The following is a 13379-nucleotide window of genomic DNA, read 5'->3' as shown; positions in this document are numbered from 1 at the left end:
TTTCAGACAAGGTTGTTAAATGCCAACGGGAGGGGGCAAGCCCCGCCCACTAGTCAGTCTGCACTCCACTCTACTTTTGACTGCTGTCATGTGAAGACGTTTGCTGCGCTTCTCTGGCCAACTGCTGTCTGCTTTCCTATGCTTTTTTTTTGCCCAGGGAAGGAAAGGCCAGCTCTGTAACTAGTTCCTCTCCTCTATCAAGGTTGATCCTCACACTGTGTTTCATGCCATAGGAATGAATGGAACCAAGACGGACTATGTTCTGGGTGCCAGGTCTAGCTTTCTGAACAGTGGGTGAGGTTTTCCAGGAGGAGGAAGAGAGAGAAGAAAGTTTCTTTGGTGTCATTGGATTGCAAGACTCCGCTGGTGATACTGAAGATTCTCTCTGGTTCTTTCTTACCTACAGCCCAACTCCTCAACTTATACCTCCTGTTATCACTCCCAGGGGAGGTGTTTTGCCTTCAATGACTCCTGCTACGTTGGTAGAGAGGCTGCCGAGGGAGGGAAGATGACCAGCCTGGTTCCTCTCCTGTGGTCTCTCTTCACTCGGAGGAGTTTCCCTCAGGTGGACACTCATTCTTGGGGCATAGGGAGGCTGCTTCGATTATAATTGACAGCTTCTTTGGTTACAGTATCCACCGGCTCGAGGACTGCCCCCACATCTTTAGTGACTGCACATGGCTTCGGTCGTGTGTCCCCGGGTGCTTCTGTCAACTTCATCATTGGTTGATGTCCTCCTCCACACACTGCTGTATAAGACTGCCCTCAGCAAGAAGAAGCAAAGGAAGTCTTCGTTATCATCTTTGTCTTCATCATTGAGTGCTGTCGACTCCTCCCCTTCCTCTTCCAAAGCTTGGAAGCGGAGGAAGAAGAAGGCTACCTTGCCCGTCAGCGGGAAGTCTCATAGAGCTTCCAGCAGCCAGCCCTCCTGCAGAGAGGGCTACTGGGTCTCTCGCTAGCAGTACTGTGAGTACTGCCACTCCCGTTGCCAAGCAACCACTGCCTGGGACTCTCTTGACACCCCGCTCTTGGGACAGCTCCAGCCTGTGCAGATGTTGTCACAGCAGGTTGACAACCACCCAAGGCCTCACTCACCTGCCAGGACCTCAATCTTTGACAGGCTGGGCAAGGGTGCTTGCGATCCCTCACCTGTCCCCTCCACATCCTTGGGGTTTTCCAGAAGCCAGACAGGCCCAGGGCTTGGCACCAGGACTGTTCTCACTCCCATCCTAGCCCATCCACGGAAGCATATGTTCCTGGTTCAGTCCTTGGACTGGACAGAACGTATGCTGGAGTGGTCGAGAGACCGCCAGGGGCCTCTGGTGAGTGTCCCTCACCTGCTGTGGGAGCAACTTGGGAGGACTGGGACCTGGAGGAACCTGAGGGTCCTGTGCCTCAGAACTCGAACACCCCCGAGTTGCAGAGGCATTTTGTAGAGATATTAAGATGATACGGCATTATAATGATCTTGGGGAAGAGACTGTGGCTTTTTCTGCAGGCCGTTCTTCAGCCATCGAGTCATTTTAGGGACCTCAGAAGGAACCCAGGATCTCAATCGGCTTGCCTTGGTCCAGACTTGCTGATGGGGTCTTGGATCAAGTTAATTCTCTTGTTTTGTTTTTCGGCAAGAGAATTTGCTTTGGTATAGCTGTTCATGCAAGACACTTTTCCTCTAGCTTGCCAGAGGAAATACCATGTCTCTTGGAGAGCTCATTGACAAACAAAAAGGTTGACCTGGACCTGACCCGTCTGTCATGGTCTTTCACTTGAGTGACTCTGTGCAGAGGGAGTCTTTCTCTCGCAGGTGTAGGTAGCGGCACTGGAATTGACTGCCTTGGCAGCCTCCCAGGCGGTCTCCTGGATAGATCTTTGGTCATTGCCAGTGGCCAAGATCGTTTCCTCTTCGTCGGGTTCCCGTACACCCAAAGAGGGTTTAGCCTTTAGGAGACGGATGTTGTCTGGAGCTAGGGCCATTACCAGCCTTGCCCACCAGACAACAAACCTGTGGGTGAACCTAGTTCTGAAGAGAGGAGACATGGTGTTGTCTCAAATCTCTCATTTGCCGGGTCTGAGTCGGCATTGGTGCTCAGGGGTCCTTGGGTCCGCCCCCCTCCTTGCTAGAGGAGAGATGGAGGCTGTGAGTCGACAACAAGAACAAGCTTGTTCACCTGGCAGTGGCCAAGACCGGGTCTTCACGTGGCACTGCAGCCTGACCCTCAGGTTAGGCTGGCCCTACCTCTTCGGGACAGAGAAAGTCCCCGACTTCCTTGGCCCTTCGTAGAAGTACCTGGGCTTCTGTCCTGGTAGCAAAAGGCATGCAGTCATGTCCCTTTCAGCCTTCCTCCCACTCCAGGAAGGGGGCCAAGGGCAAGAAGGATGGAGGAAGCTAAGGATGGCATTCCTCCCTGCTTGCTGCCAGTGGTGGGGAGTTGCCTGTCAAGCCACTGGGCAATTTAGCAGTGATATGGAATGGAGATCTGGGTAGTAGGTTTCCTTCGGGTTGGGTATCTACTCCCTTTTGGGTCTTTGCCACCCCTCACCTTCAATCTGGTCCAGTTCCAGACTTATGTTCCTGGCTCGCAGAAGGATCTTGCCCTTTGGGAGTAGGTGAATGTGATGGTCAGGAAAAGCGCTGTGAAAGTTGTGAAAGATCAGGCTCCCGGATTTTACAGCTGCCTGTTCCACGTGGAAAAGGCGACAGGTGGCTGGAGGCCAGTTGTTCATCAGGCCCTGTCCAAGATAGAAACTGTTCATCCAGTTCTCAGTTCCATCAGAGAGGGCAACTTCACGCTTTCATTGGACTTGAAAGATATGTATTTTCAAATACCCATCCATTGGTCCTCTCACAAGTACCTTTGCTTTCCCTTTGGGGGAACGGTTTTCCAGTTCAGGGCACTTTGTTTTGGCCTCTCAGCCGCTCCCCAAGTGTTCACTTGCATTTTCACATTGATCTCAGCTTGGGCTCATTTGCGCGGGATACGTCTTTTGAGGTACCTGGACGATTGGTTGGTCTTGATGAGCTCATTGCCACAGTTGCTACAGGACAGAGATCATCTTCTCAAGTTTTGTCTCAACCTGGGGTGGTGATCAGCTCTGAGAAGTCAAATCTCACACCGAAGCAGAGGGGAAAGTATCTGGGCATGCTGATAGATACAGCAGCAGGAGGCACTCCCCTTCGAACTCACATATCAGCAGGTTCAGAGAGGCAACACAGATGTTCCTGTCTCGACAGGGGCAACTTGCTCGGCAGTGGCAAGTTGTTCTCAGTCAGCTGTTGTCTCTGGAGAAGCTGGTCCCTCTTGAGCAGTTTGTCATTGGAGGATGAAGGATGAAGCATGGGACCCTCCTTTATCTCCCATTCCTCTTTTAGAGGAAGTCAGGAGAGATCTAGCTTTGTGTCTAGACAACAGAAACTTCTTAATAGAAGTGCTGCTGGGCACTCCCCCTCCTGAGATGCTTCTGTTTTTGGATGCATCAACCAAGGGATGGGGCACACACCTGGAAGAGTTGTTAGTGTCTGGTGTGTGAGACCAAAATGACAGACACCTCAAGGCAGCGCTTTTTTTTTTTTTTTTTTTGCCCTACAAGAGTTTCAGGACCATGTGATGGGGTCCTCCATGGTGTTCATGAGTGACAACTCTGCTGTGGTGGCATATGTCAACAATCAGGGAAGACTAGTTTTTTTGCAGCTGCACAAGTTGGTGGTGCAGGTGCATGAGTGAGCAGTAGCGCACTCAGTAGAGCTGTTATCCAGGTACAGTCTCAGAATGTGGTGGCAGACAAGCTAAGTCGCAAGAATTGGATGATAGGGACAGAATGGTCTCTACACCAGGACTTTGCAGAGAGGCACTTCAGTGTATGAGGAACTCCAATCATACACCTGTTTGCAACCCGGTACAAGAAGAAGTTACTGGTGTTCTGCTTGATTGTCCCGGACCCATGGGCTGCGATGGATGATGTGTTCCAGCACCCCTGGGATAATTTAGAGGCATACACCTTCCCTCCATTCTATCTAATTCATCAGGTGATCAACAGGGTCATGATGATCACTTCGAATCTCAGGTTAACTCTGGTGGCTGCCTAGTGGCCATATGCTGAGTGGTATCCAGACCTGCTGGCTCTGTTATCTGAGGTCCCCGAGAGAGGTTCCCCTGTGGTATAACCTCGTGTGCCAGTTGCAGGTCGAGAGGTATCACCAGGCAGTGGCTCGACCCACAGCATAGACATCTGGATACCTGCGGAAATCCTCTGTGGCTGTGTACCAGGGAAAATGGGCTGTCTTCTGTAGTCGGTGTCATAGACAGGGTGTCTCTCTTGTCAGGTTTCTCTTTAGCAGATGGTAGGCTTACTTGTCTTTCTTCACCAAGAGAATTTTCTCTCAGTTTTGTTCATTAAGGGCTACAGAGCTACTCTTGGCCAAGTCCTTCGGTTGAAGGGTTGGAGATCTCCATGCTTCTGAGAAGCTTTGAACAGTCTTACCCACCCAGGGAAATCAGGCCCCCTTTGTGAGGCATGACTCGTGTCTTGAGGAGTGTGGCTCATATGCTGTACAAGCAATTGAGAGTGTCACCAGACAGGGATCTGACCCTCAAGACTGTTTTCTTGCTTGCCCTGGCTTCTGTGAAGAGTAGGCAAGCTTCATGGCTTTCCTTCAGTGTTAAGCACTTGAGGGGATGGGGATCTGTTACGCTTGAGTTTGTCCCAGAATTCATAGCAAAGACTCACAGTCCATCAGTCCTTGACACCAGATTTGAGTCCTTTTTGATCCCCTCCCTAGAGGACTTTATAGGTAATGATTGAGACAAGATGCTGCTTTGTCCAGTTAGGGTGCAGTGGTACCACCTCAAGAGAACTCAGGAGCTCAGGCCTGAGTGTCAACGCCTCTTTGTTGGTACTGGCTCAACCAAGAAAGAGGTGTCCAAGAACACGATCTCTTTCTGGCTTTGTGAAATGATCAAGCGGGTGTACTCTTCTTCTGACAAGGTACAGTACTACCCCACTTTTACATGCTTCACTTTTTCATGCTTCATTTTGTCGCAGATTTTTGTTGAACATATCTATCAATTTTACACAGGAATTTTCACCAATTCACGAATTTTTCTGTGGACTGTATGTCTAAAATTATCACTAATTTGCTTTTTTTTTTCATAGTGCAACACTGTGTATTCACTAATTATTGTATTTTTTCATCAAAGGATATACTGTATGTGCTGAGAGAGTGAGAGAGAGAGAGAGAGAGAGTTGTTTACATCGAAGTCTAAGCATAGTGTAAATGTATTCTGTAAATGAAATAACATTTTATTGATATTTCGCTGTTTTTTCATTAAGGATATGTATACTGAGAGAGGGAGGTTTACATCAAAGTCTAAGCATAGTATAAATGGATTCTGCAAAGGAAATAACGTTTTACAGGCAGGCCCCAGTTTACGATGGGGTTTCTGCTCTGATGCTGTGTCGTAAGCCAAAAATCGTCTTTACCTGAAACATCGTGAAAAGTCTTAAGAAAACCTTACTTTTTATCCTTTAGGTGTCTTGAAAACGACATAACCTGCATTTATATTGACTTTTTCATCAAAAAACCTCCAAATTTTGACCATTCTGCTATATTGGAGCCATATTTCTTCCATCGGATCAGCATCGTCGGCGTTGTAAACCCAGAACATGCATTGTAATCCTGAAAATAATTTTTGAGAAATATATTTGAAGAGTGTCGTAAACTCGCAACATCGTAAGCTGAGCCCATCATAACCTGGGGACTGCCTGATATTTTGCTGTTTTTTAGTTAAAGGATATGTATACTGAGAGAGAGAGAGATGTTTACATCAAAATCTAAGCACAATATATATGGATTTCTGTAAGTTAAATAACTTTTTGTTGATATGTTGCTGTTTTTTCATTAAAATTATATATACTGAGTCAGAGAGAGAGAGAACTGAAGTGTTTCTGTATCTAAGTCCAAGCACAGGTACTTGCTAGTGATGAGACTTCAATGGCACGGTTAAACTAGGGCTAGGGGGGAGAGTCAGAATGTTGGTTTTGTTTTGCCTTCTTATGAAATTCGGATTTTAAATATTTTTACGGTGATTTGAGATGAAACATCAGCAGTGATAAAATATTCTCTTGTGCACTGTTATAATTGTGATAATCATAGCCAACTAAACTTGTAATGAAATACAGTACAATAAATCAGACAAAGCAAAAAATATGGCAACACTACCTATGTCAATCTAGTAGTGAACTTGCTGGATTTGTTTATTTTCATGCTTTTTTTTTTTATGTTTTTGGTGAATCTTTTCCTAGCCTAACTCATCAAAAATGCTACAATCATGCAATCCACCCACCTGTTCACGTTCCTCTTCCTATATAATCCAGCTTAAGACTACAAAAAACCACAAACTGACTTACAACCCACAACCAACAACCTAGTAAAGAGAGCTCTCTATACCAATCCACACCAAAAAGCATCGCTGGTTCAAACTTCATCGTTTACATTTTTTCACCCTCCCACGGCCGCCATATTGCGTCCTTTGACATCACTTCCTATGACTCCGCTAAACAAATGGTTTCACTTCAAAACATAATGTTTTCTTATAAAAACATCTTATAAAATTAAACATGTGCTTCTTATACATTTCATAAATGAATAATGCCCATACTTTCAATTTTATTATTGTCAAACAAAATTTTAAAATTTCGTCATTGCATGTAGGAGCATCCTTTTCCCATTCGGCCATTTCTTCTTCAAAATCTGTAGCTACCCATCTTGCTTTACATATCTTTTCCCTACCTTTTACCTTTTCAGTTACTATCCATCTTGTAGATACAGCTTTTTGTCCAGTGTCATTTACCTCCTCTTTATACCTTGTTTTCTCTCCTACTTTGTAGTTCTTCTTCTTTAGCTTCAATCACACTTCTATTTTCAAATCCTAGCAGAGCTTCTTCTTCATCTTCAATTTTTTCTACATGACTATAATCTCTTAAGTTAACCCATCCCTTGTCACCTGACTGTGAGTCTTGTACATTGTACAAATCAGCCCAAGATTTGCTTGATCTTTTTCCAGCAAGACTTAATATAGTCCATTCTTCTACTTGTCCTGTAATTTTGTTTATAGCTGTATCTCTATTTTCCCTTTTTGAATTTCGTTATCCCTTCATCTTCCAGTGTTTCCTTTGCCAAATCTCTTTCTATAGCCTCTTCTATATCTGCATTCCTTCTCCAGCCCATTATCATCACCTTTCCTTCCTGCCCATCTAAATCCCCTTCCTTTGGATCACACGATTTACCCTTCACAGTATGTGTTTTATCTATTTTAGGTATCTTTTCTTTTTCTGGTGAGTGTCTTTGAATCCAGTAACATGTATTCTAGCTACTTCTCTTAGAGAATCCCCATGTTTAACCACTACTGTTCGACCTGATACTCCCACTACCTGAGCAGGTCCCCTCCATTCATTTTCATTTTCTCTCTTATAGAATACCTCATCTCCCACAGCTGCTTCTTCAAATTTATGTTCTCTGACGTTTTTATTTAAAGCAATTCTTATTTTATTACAAGGCTCATTTCTAATAAACGCTTCTCTGGCCTTATGCATTGCATTCAGTGTATCCCTTACTATACTTTCTTCCATACCTTCTCTCTGCTTGCAAGACTTGAACTCTCTTCTCCCATTAAATTTGGCAAAGAAGGGTTTTTCCAGATACTAACTGGTTAGGGGAGAAACAACCATTATTTATTAAGCAGTTCCTAGTACTTACTACCCATCTTAATGCTATGGACCAATCCACTTCATCATCTTTCATCTTTCTTAAACTTTCTTTGATTATGCCTACTGTCTTTTCACATATTCTATTGCTCCAGGATATTCAGATGCTGTGACCAGTACTTTAATATTCCATCTTTCTGCCATCCTCCTTACTTTTTCATTTTGAAATTCTCCCCTGCTGTCTGATGATATTTTAGAAGGCACTCCAAATATAGCAAACCACCCATCAAAAAGTGCTTTTATTATAACAGTTTTTGGTTTCTTATCTTTTATCCAAAAAGCCTGACAATGCCTCATTGCCATGTCTACCATTACCAAGAACTTTCTTCTGTCTCTCCCTCACCCATTGCTACAATTTCATTTAATGTTTTACTCCAAGAAAATCCTGGCTTTCTTTTGTATCTTTTACATACCTCACAACTTACAATCAAGTCTGTTAGTAATTTTTTTATGTCCTTTTCTTTCTCTCTCAAACCATCAGTCCACTGTGCTTCTTCTGTTAGTTTCCATATTTTGTCTCCACTTCTGTGACCAAATTGTAGATGTAACTTCATCATTGCACCTTTAATTTCCCTTAGACTCTTTCCCTTCCAACCCTCCAGTGACAGTTCTTCTAACTTCCTCCTCAAAATTGGTATTCTTAAGTAACCCTGTTTGTCCTCTCTTAACTTTACCTTCATTTCCCCTAATACTTCCATTTTAACAAAATTCTCTTTTAAATTTATAGTCATACCTATTTTACTTATGGTTTTCTTACCTATTAGCCACAGTACATCACCCTGCAAAATTTCTGTCTTCAAATAAAACTTTTTGTTTTTCAGTATCACTGGTACAGTATTTCCATTAATCCTTTCAATTTGTATTATGACTTTCCAAAATTAAATACTTTATTAGACTCTTTCTTAGTATCATTCATTCTCCTCAACTCTTCATGATTCAAACCCACGACCATGCATGCTAGTCACAAGTCCCCACAAACTGTCAATTTACATCCTGTCTAAAATTGCATCAACCTCTTCCCAAGATTCTTCCTATATTTTACTAACTTCTATATAAACTTTTTCTTCTTGTCCAGTTTGTTTTCTTCTTTTGAAAATTCTGAGGACAGTTCCTAGCCCAATGCCATTCTGATTTGTGTTTTGCACACAATGTTACTTTCCCTTCTGTATTTATAGGATTTCTTCCATCTCTACCTCAGTTCCATTTTCCTGATATCTTTGGTTTTCCCTCTCTCTCCCAGAATTTGTATAGCCTTCTGACCCCCACCATTCCCCTTCCTCTTTATTCCCTAATCCCTGAAATATTCTTTTCATTATCTGTGACACTTTTGTTTTCCAACTTTCCTTGGCCACAAGCTGCTAATACCATTTGTTTTGTATTTTCTGTGAGATTCGCTTGTTCCAGTACATGAAAACCCTTAGCTTCTCCTTCAAGCATGCTTTTCCCTATCGCTCTGTTACACTCTGATTCTGCCTTTTCATACCTAATTAGAAAATCTCTCAAACTTTTCGCTAGATTCTTTTCCTATTTTAAAATAATTTTTCACTTTACTGTAATTCAGTGAATGGTAAAGTAAAATCATTCATCAAAAAGAGGGCAAAACTAAGAAAAATATCGTAATCAAGTTGAATTTTTTTTACTGTTAACATATTTCATTTATTTCCATTAGCGTATCTTTTAGATACAATTTATCTAGTTTGGATAGGATTATCTTTGAGTCCTCTCTATCCTTTATACTTGCCCTGTACAGACAGTCTCCGCGTTACGATGGGCTCGGCTTATGACGTTCCGAGTCTTCGACGCTTTTCAAATATATTCATAAAAAAATTATTTCCTGGGTTACAATTGATGTTCCAGGTTTATGACGCTGACAATGCGGATCCAACGGAAGAAATATGGCCCCAGGATGGCAGAATGGTCAAATTTTGGAGGTGTTTCTGTTGAAAAACTGAATATAAATGCAGGATACATTGTTTTCAAGACACCCAAAGGATTAAAAGTAAGGTTTTCTTACGATTTTCGACAGTATTTCGGACAACGCCGGTCTGACGCTGGTCGGAAGAAATATACATCCAAACCGGCAGAATGGTCAATGTTTGGAGGGCTTTTATTATGAAAAATTCAGTAATAAAAATGCAGGATTCGTTGTTTTCAAGACACCCAAAGGATTAAAAGTAAGGTTTTCTTACGATTCTTGACGGTAATATTTCGGATGACTCAGTCCAACACATACGACATAAGAAAATTCACATTCGCAGAATTTTTCTTAGAGCAGTATTCACTAATTACTGATTTTTATTTTATTTTCATGACTAAATACACTTTTTATGATAAAAAGATGATTTACTAATTTTAAAATAATAATATTAAGGTAACCACAGCAAAGTATCGATAAAAGTTCAATTAAAATCCTGTGAAATCATAAAACTGCTTACCGATGTAATCACTTCATTCAACCTCTGTCTCTCTCTCTCTCTCTCTCTCTCTCTCTCTCTCTCTCTCTCTCTCTCTCTCCAAATAATTCATGAGTATGTTCACTTTTGAAATTTAAGTAAGGCCAACCACCCATATCTCTCTCTCTCTCTCTCTCTCTCTCTCTCTCTCTCTCTCTCTCTCTCTCTCTCATAATTCCACTAGAGATTTAAGTAAGGCCAATCACCCATCTCTCTCTCTCTCTCTCTCTCTCTCTCTCTCTCTCTCTCTCTCTCTCTCTCTCTCTCTCTCTCTCTCTCTCTCTCTCTCTCTCTCTGTACTGCATATATCCTTCAAAGAAATATGGATTACTGTATGTAAACATAAAAATATACTAAAATCCCATCATCGCTTGTCTAACAATTTTTGTATTGCTTTGAGGCTTCATGACGAGATGATATCAGCTCGAGGGATTGGAAGTACCCAATAACAGAGCTCGTAGTAACCCCCTCTCTCCATGATGATACGCTATTGGTTGGAAGGACTGACAGTAGCTAAAACAACTTGTAACAAGCCCCTCCACCCCCTCTCGCCTCCCTGACGACATGTTATTGGCAGGAAGGGTGGGATTTTAACCTATCACAAAGCTTGTACCTCACAGGCTTTGCATACACTAAAAGGAGGGTGAGTAGTATTTTTTATCTCTCTCTCTCTCTCTCTCTCTCTCTCTCTCTCTCTCTCTCTCTCTCTCTCTCTCTCTCTCTCTCTCTCTCTCTCTCTCTCTGAGATAAGAGAGAGAGAGAGAATGACGGCACAAGAACTTTTTAACAAATTTGTGGGAGATTGTGAGGACTAACCACATTTGTATGATAAATAAATAAAGATAATATCCATTTGATTGTCTGTCATCCTTTACTTAGCTACTAAACAAAGGACGACAGACAGTCAAAAGGCCTCGCAGCACTCCATTATTTCCCTTTCCTTCATGGATTTTATCTTTATTCATATATTCATCACGTTCCATATTTTTGTGATTCAGTTATACATGATAAATAAATTACTTACCTAATAATAAGTGCTAATTTTCAAATATTAATAAGATTAAATAATAATAATATTAATAATAATATACTGTAATTACAACATTTATGCATTTTTAAAGTAAATTATTTCAATTTTTAAACAAAGAAATATCATGCCCTGTCTTTTGCCCAAAGCTTTGAAGCTATGGGGGAGGGTGGAACTGTTAAATATGTCAAATTACCTGACATTTCTGACCAAAGATAGAAGATTAATTTCTCTCTCTCTCTCTCTCTCTCTCTCTCTCTCTCTCTCTCTCTCTCTCTCTCTCTCTCTCTCTCTCTCTCTCTCTCTCCAAAAGGTAGAATGAGAAGTGGATAGATATATAAAGATACTGCTAATTTGAGTCTCTTTACTTATGCACACTGTTTGCGTGTGTGTGTGTGTGTTCATAGTGTTTTAAGAATGCGTAGTAAAGGTAGTAGTACATCTTTGGAAGACAGAAAAAAAACAAATACGGGGGTTTACTGTCTAATCAATCTACTAAAAGATGAAAAAAAAAAAGGGTACATAACTTGTCCATCCAGCACGTAACGGCTCACTACCTGCCTCTCTGCCCTACGAGAGAAAAAGGTAAAAAAAGAGAAAAGGGAGGAGACCAGTCACACACACATTCTCTCTCACTTACCAAACACCGTAGACAAGATGTTACCTGTCCCCTTAGGGGAGCGAGATGAGCTACTATGTAGATATGTATAAAAGACGATGATAATAGTCATAATATAAATATTAGTCATGAAGGGGCAGCATTTCTTTAGGCTCAACCATTAGTGTCCCCGGTGATCGGAGCCACTGTTAAGTGGGGATTGGTGCCGATGACTAGAGATCAGCCCCAAAAATCCAGTTGTTGCTAGACAAGCGCCTTAAAACTGGATCACCTATAACCGGAATGCTGATAACCAGGGATTGCCTGTACCTGCTTTTGACAGTGTCCCATCATTGTCTCCTTAATCCCTAAATGTTTAAGGCCATCACCTAAGATGTCTCGAATCAGGAGAATAGAAAATTCTTAGCACTATCCTTGAAGTCTTCCCTCTAAGGTCTTGCCCCTACAACCTTTTTCTTATGAAAGTTCCATGTAGGATTTCCCAAACCACTATTGCGTTCTGCTTCAATAAGTGATCTGGCTCACATTCTTAAAAAGAAAAAAATGCATATGTAACCATAACTTGTTTTGAACTCCCTGTTCAGTAGGCTGTGTGGATCCTCAGAAGGCCGTATACAGAGTTTTTGAAGTGATTGGCAAAGCTTCAAGAAGAGCCTTTTGTTGAGATTTTTCTCAGGGAAGGATACTTTGTACCTTCTGTTATATATCCACCCCCTATCAGCTTCCTGATATCCTTCTCTCCTCACTCTCTTCACACACAAGTTCTGAGTTGGGAGAAGTAGATTGGACAGTTGCTATGCAGTGAGACCATCGAGCCATTTTTGTATTAGCCAACAAGGCTTTACCATCTTTTTTTCTTGTTCCCAAGACCTCAGGGAGGGAGCTGGAGGCCACTATTAGACATTTCCAGTCTCAGCAAGTGTATTCATATTACTTCCTTTTAGATGAAGTCATTCAATTTGGTCCTGGTGGCCTTAAGGAAGGGCAAAGAATGATTTCTGTCGACATGAAGGACACTTATTTCCACGTCCCGGTACATCATCAGTTAAAGAAGTATCTAAACTTTTTCTTCTAAGGGAAGGTATTCCAATTCGAAGCTCCTGTGTTTTGGTCCAAGTACAGCACTACATGTATTCTCCTTTGTGTTGGAGTCATCTGGTTGTTATCAGAGTAGTAGTCTTATATTCGGGCAACTGGTTCATTTTTGCCAATTCGTTTCTGACAATCTTGAGGGAGAAGTATTATGTTTTGTCTAGCCTTCAAGCTGGGCATTTTGTTCAGTGTAGTCTAATCTATGCTTTTCTGATCCAGTCAATTGTTTATCAGGGGATGAAGTTCGGCTCTTTTCTTTTCGAGGTGTTTCCGACAGAGACATGCATGGACTATTTTTACCACTTTTGAGAACTTTCATAGATCAGTCTTGAGACCTCAAGAACCTTTACGCTTTCCTCAAATGTCTCAGAGACAGGTTTGGGGGCCATTCTGAGAAACATTTGATGTCAAGGAGTTGGATCATAAA

General features: G+C 42.1%; 1 protein-coding gene across 5 annotated transcripts in view; it reads left to right on the top strand.

Annotated features, from left to right (window-relative positions):
• Positions 1-13379, top strand: part of LOC136834666 (uncharacterized) — a 155720-nt gene that overhangs the window by 127297 nt on the left and 15044 nt on the right. The window lies entirely within an intron of this gene.

The sequence above is a fragment of the Macrobrachium rosenbergii genome, chromosome 4 (assembly GCF_040412425.1).
Source record: "Macrobrachium rosenbergii isolate ZJJX-2024 chromosome 4, ASM4041242v1, whole genome shotgun sequence".
NCBI classification, from domain to species: domain Eukaryota; kingdom Metazoa; phylum Arthropoda; class Malacostraca; order Decapoda; family Palaemonidae; genus Macrobrachium; species Macrobrachium rosenbergii.
Note: the sequence above shows the minus strand (reverse complement) of the source record. Positions and strands in the feature narration are given on the sequence as shown.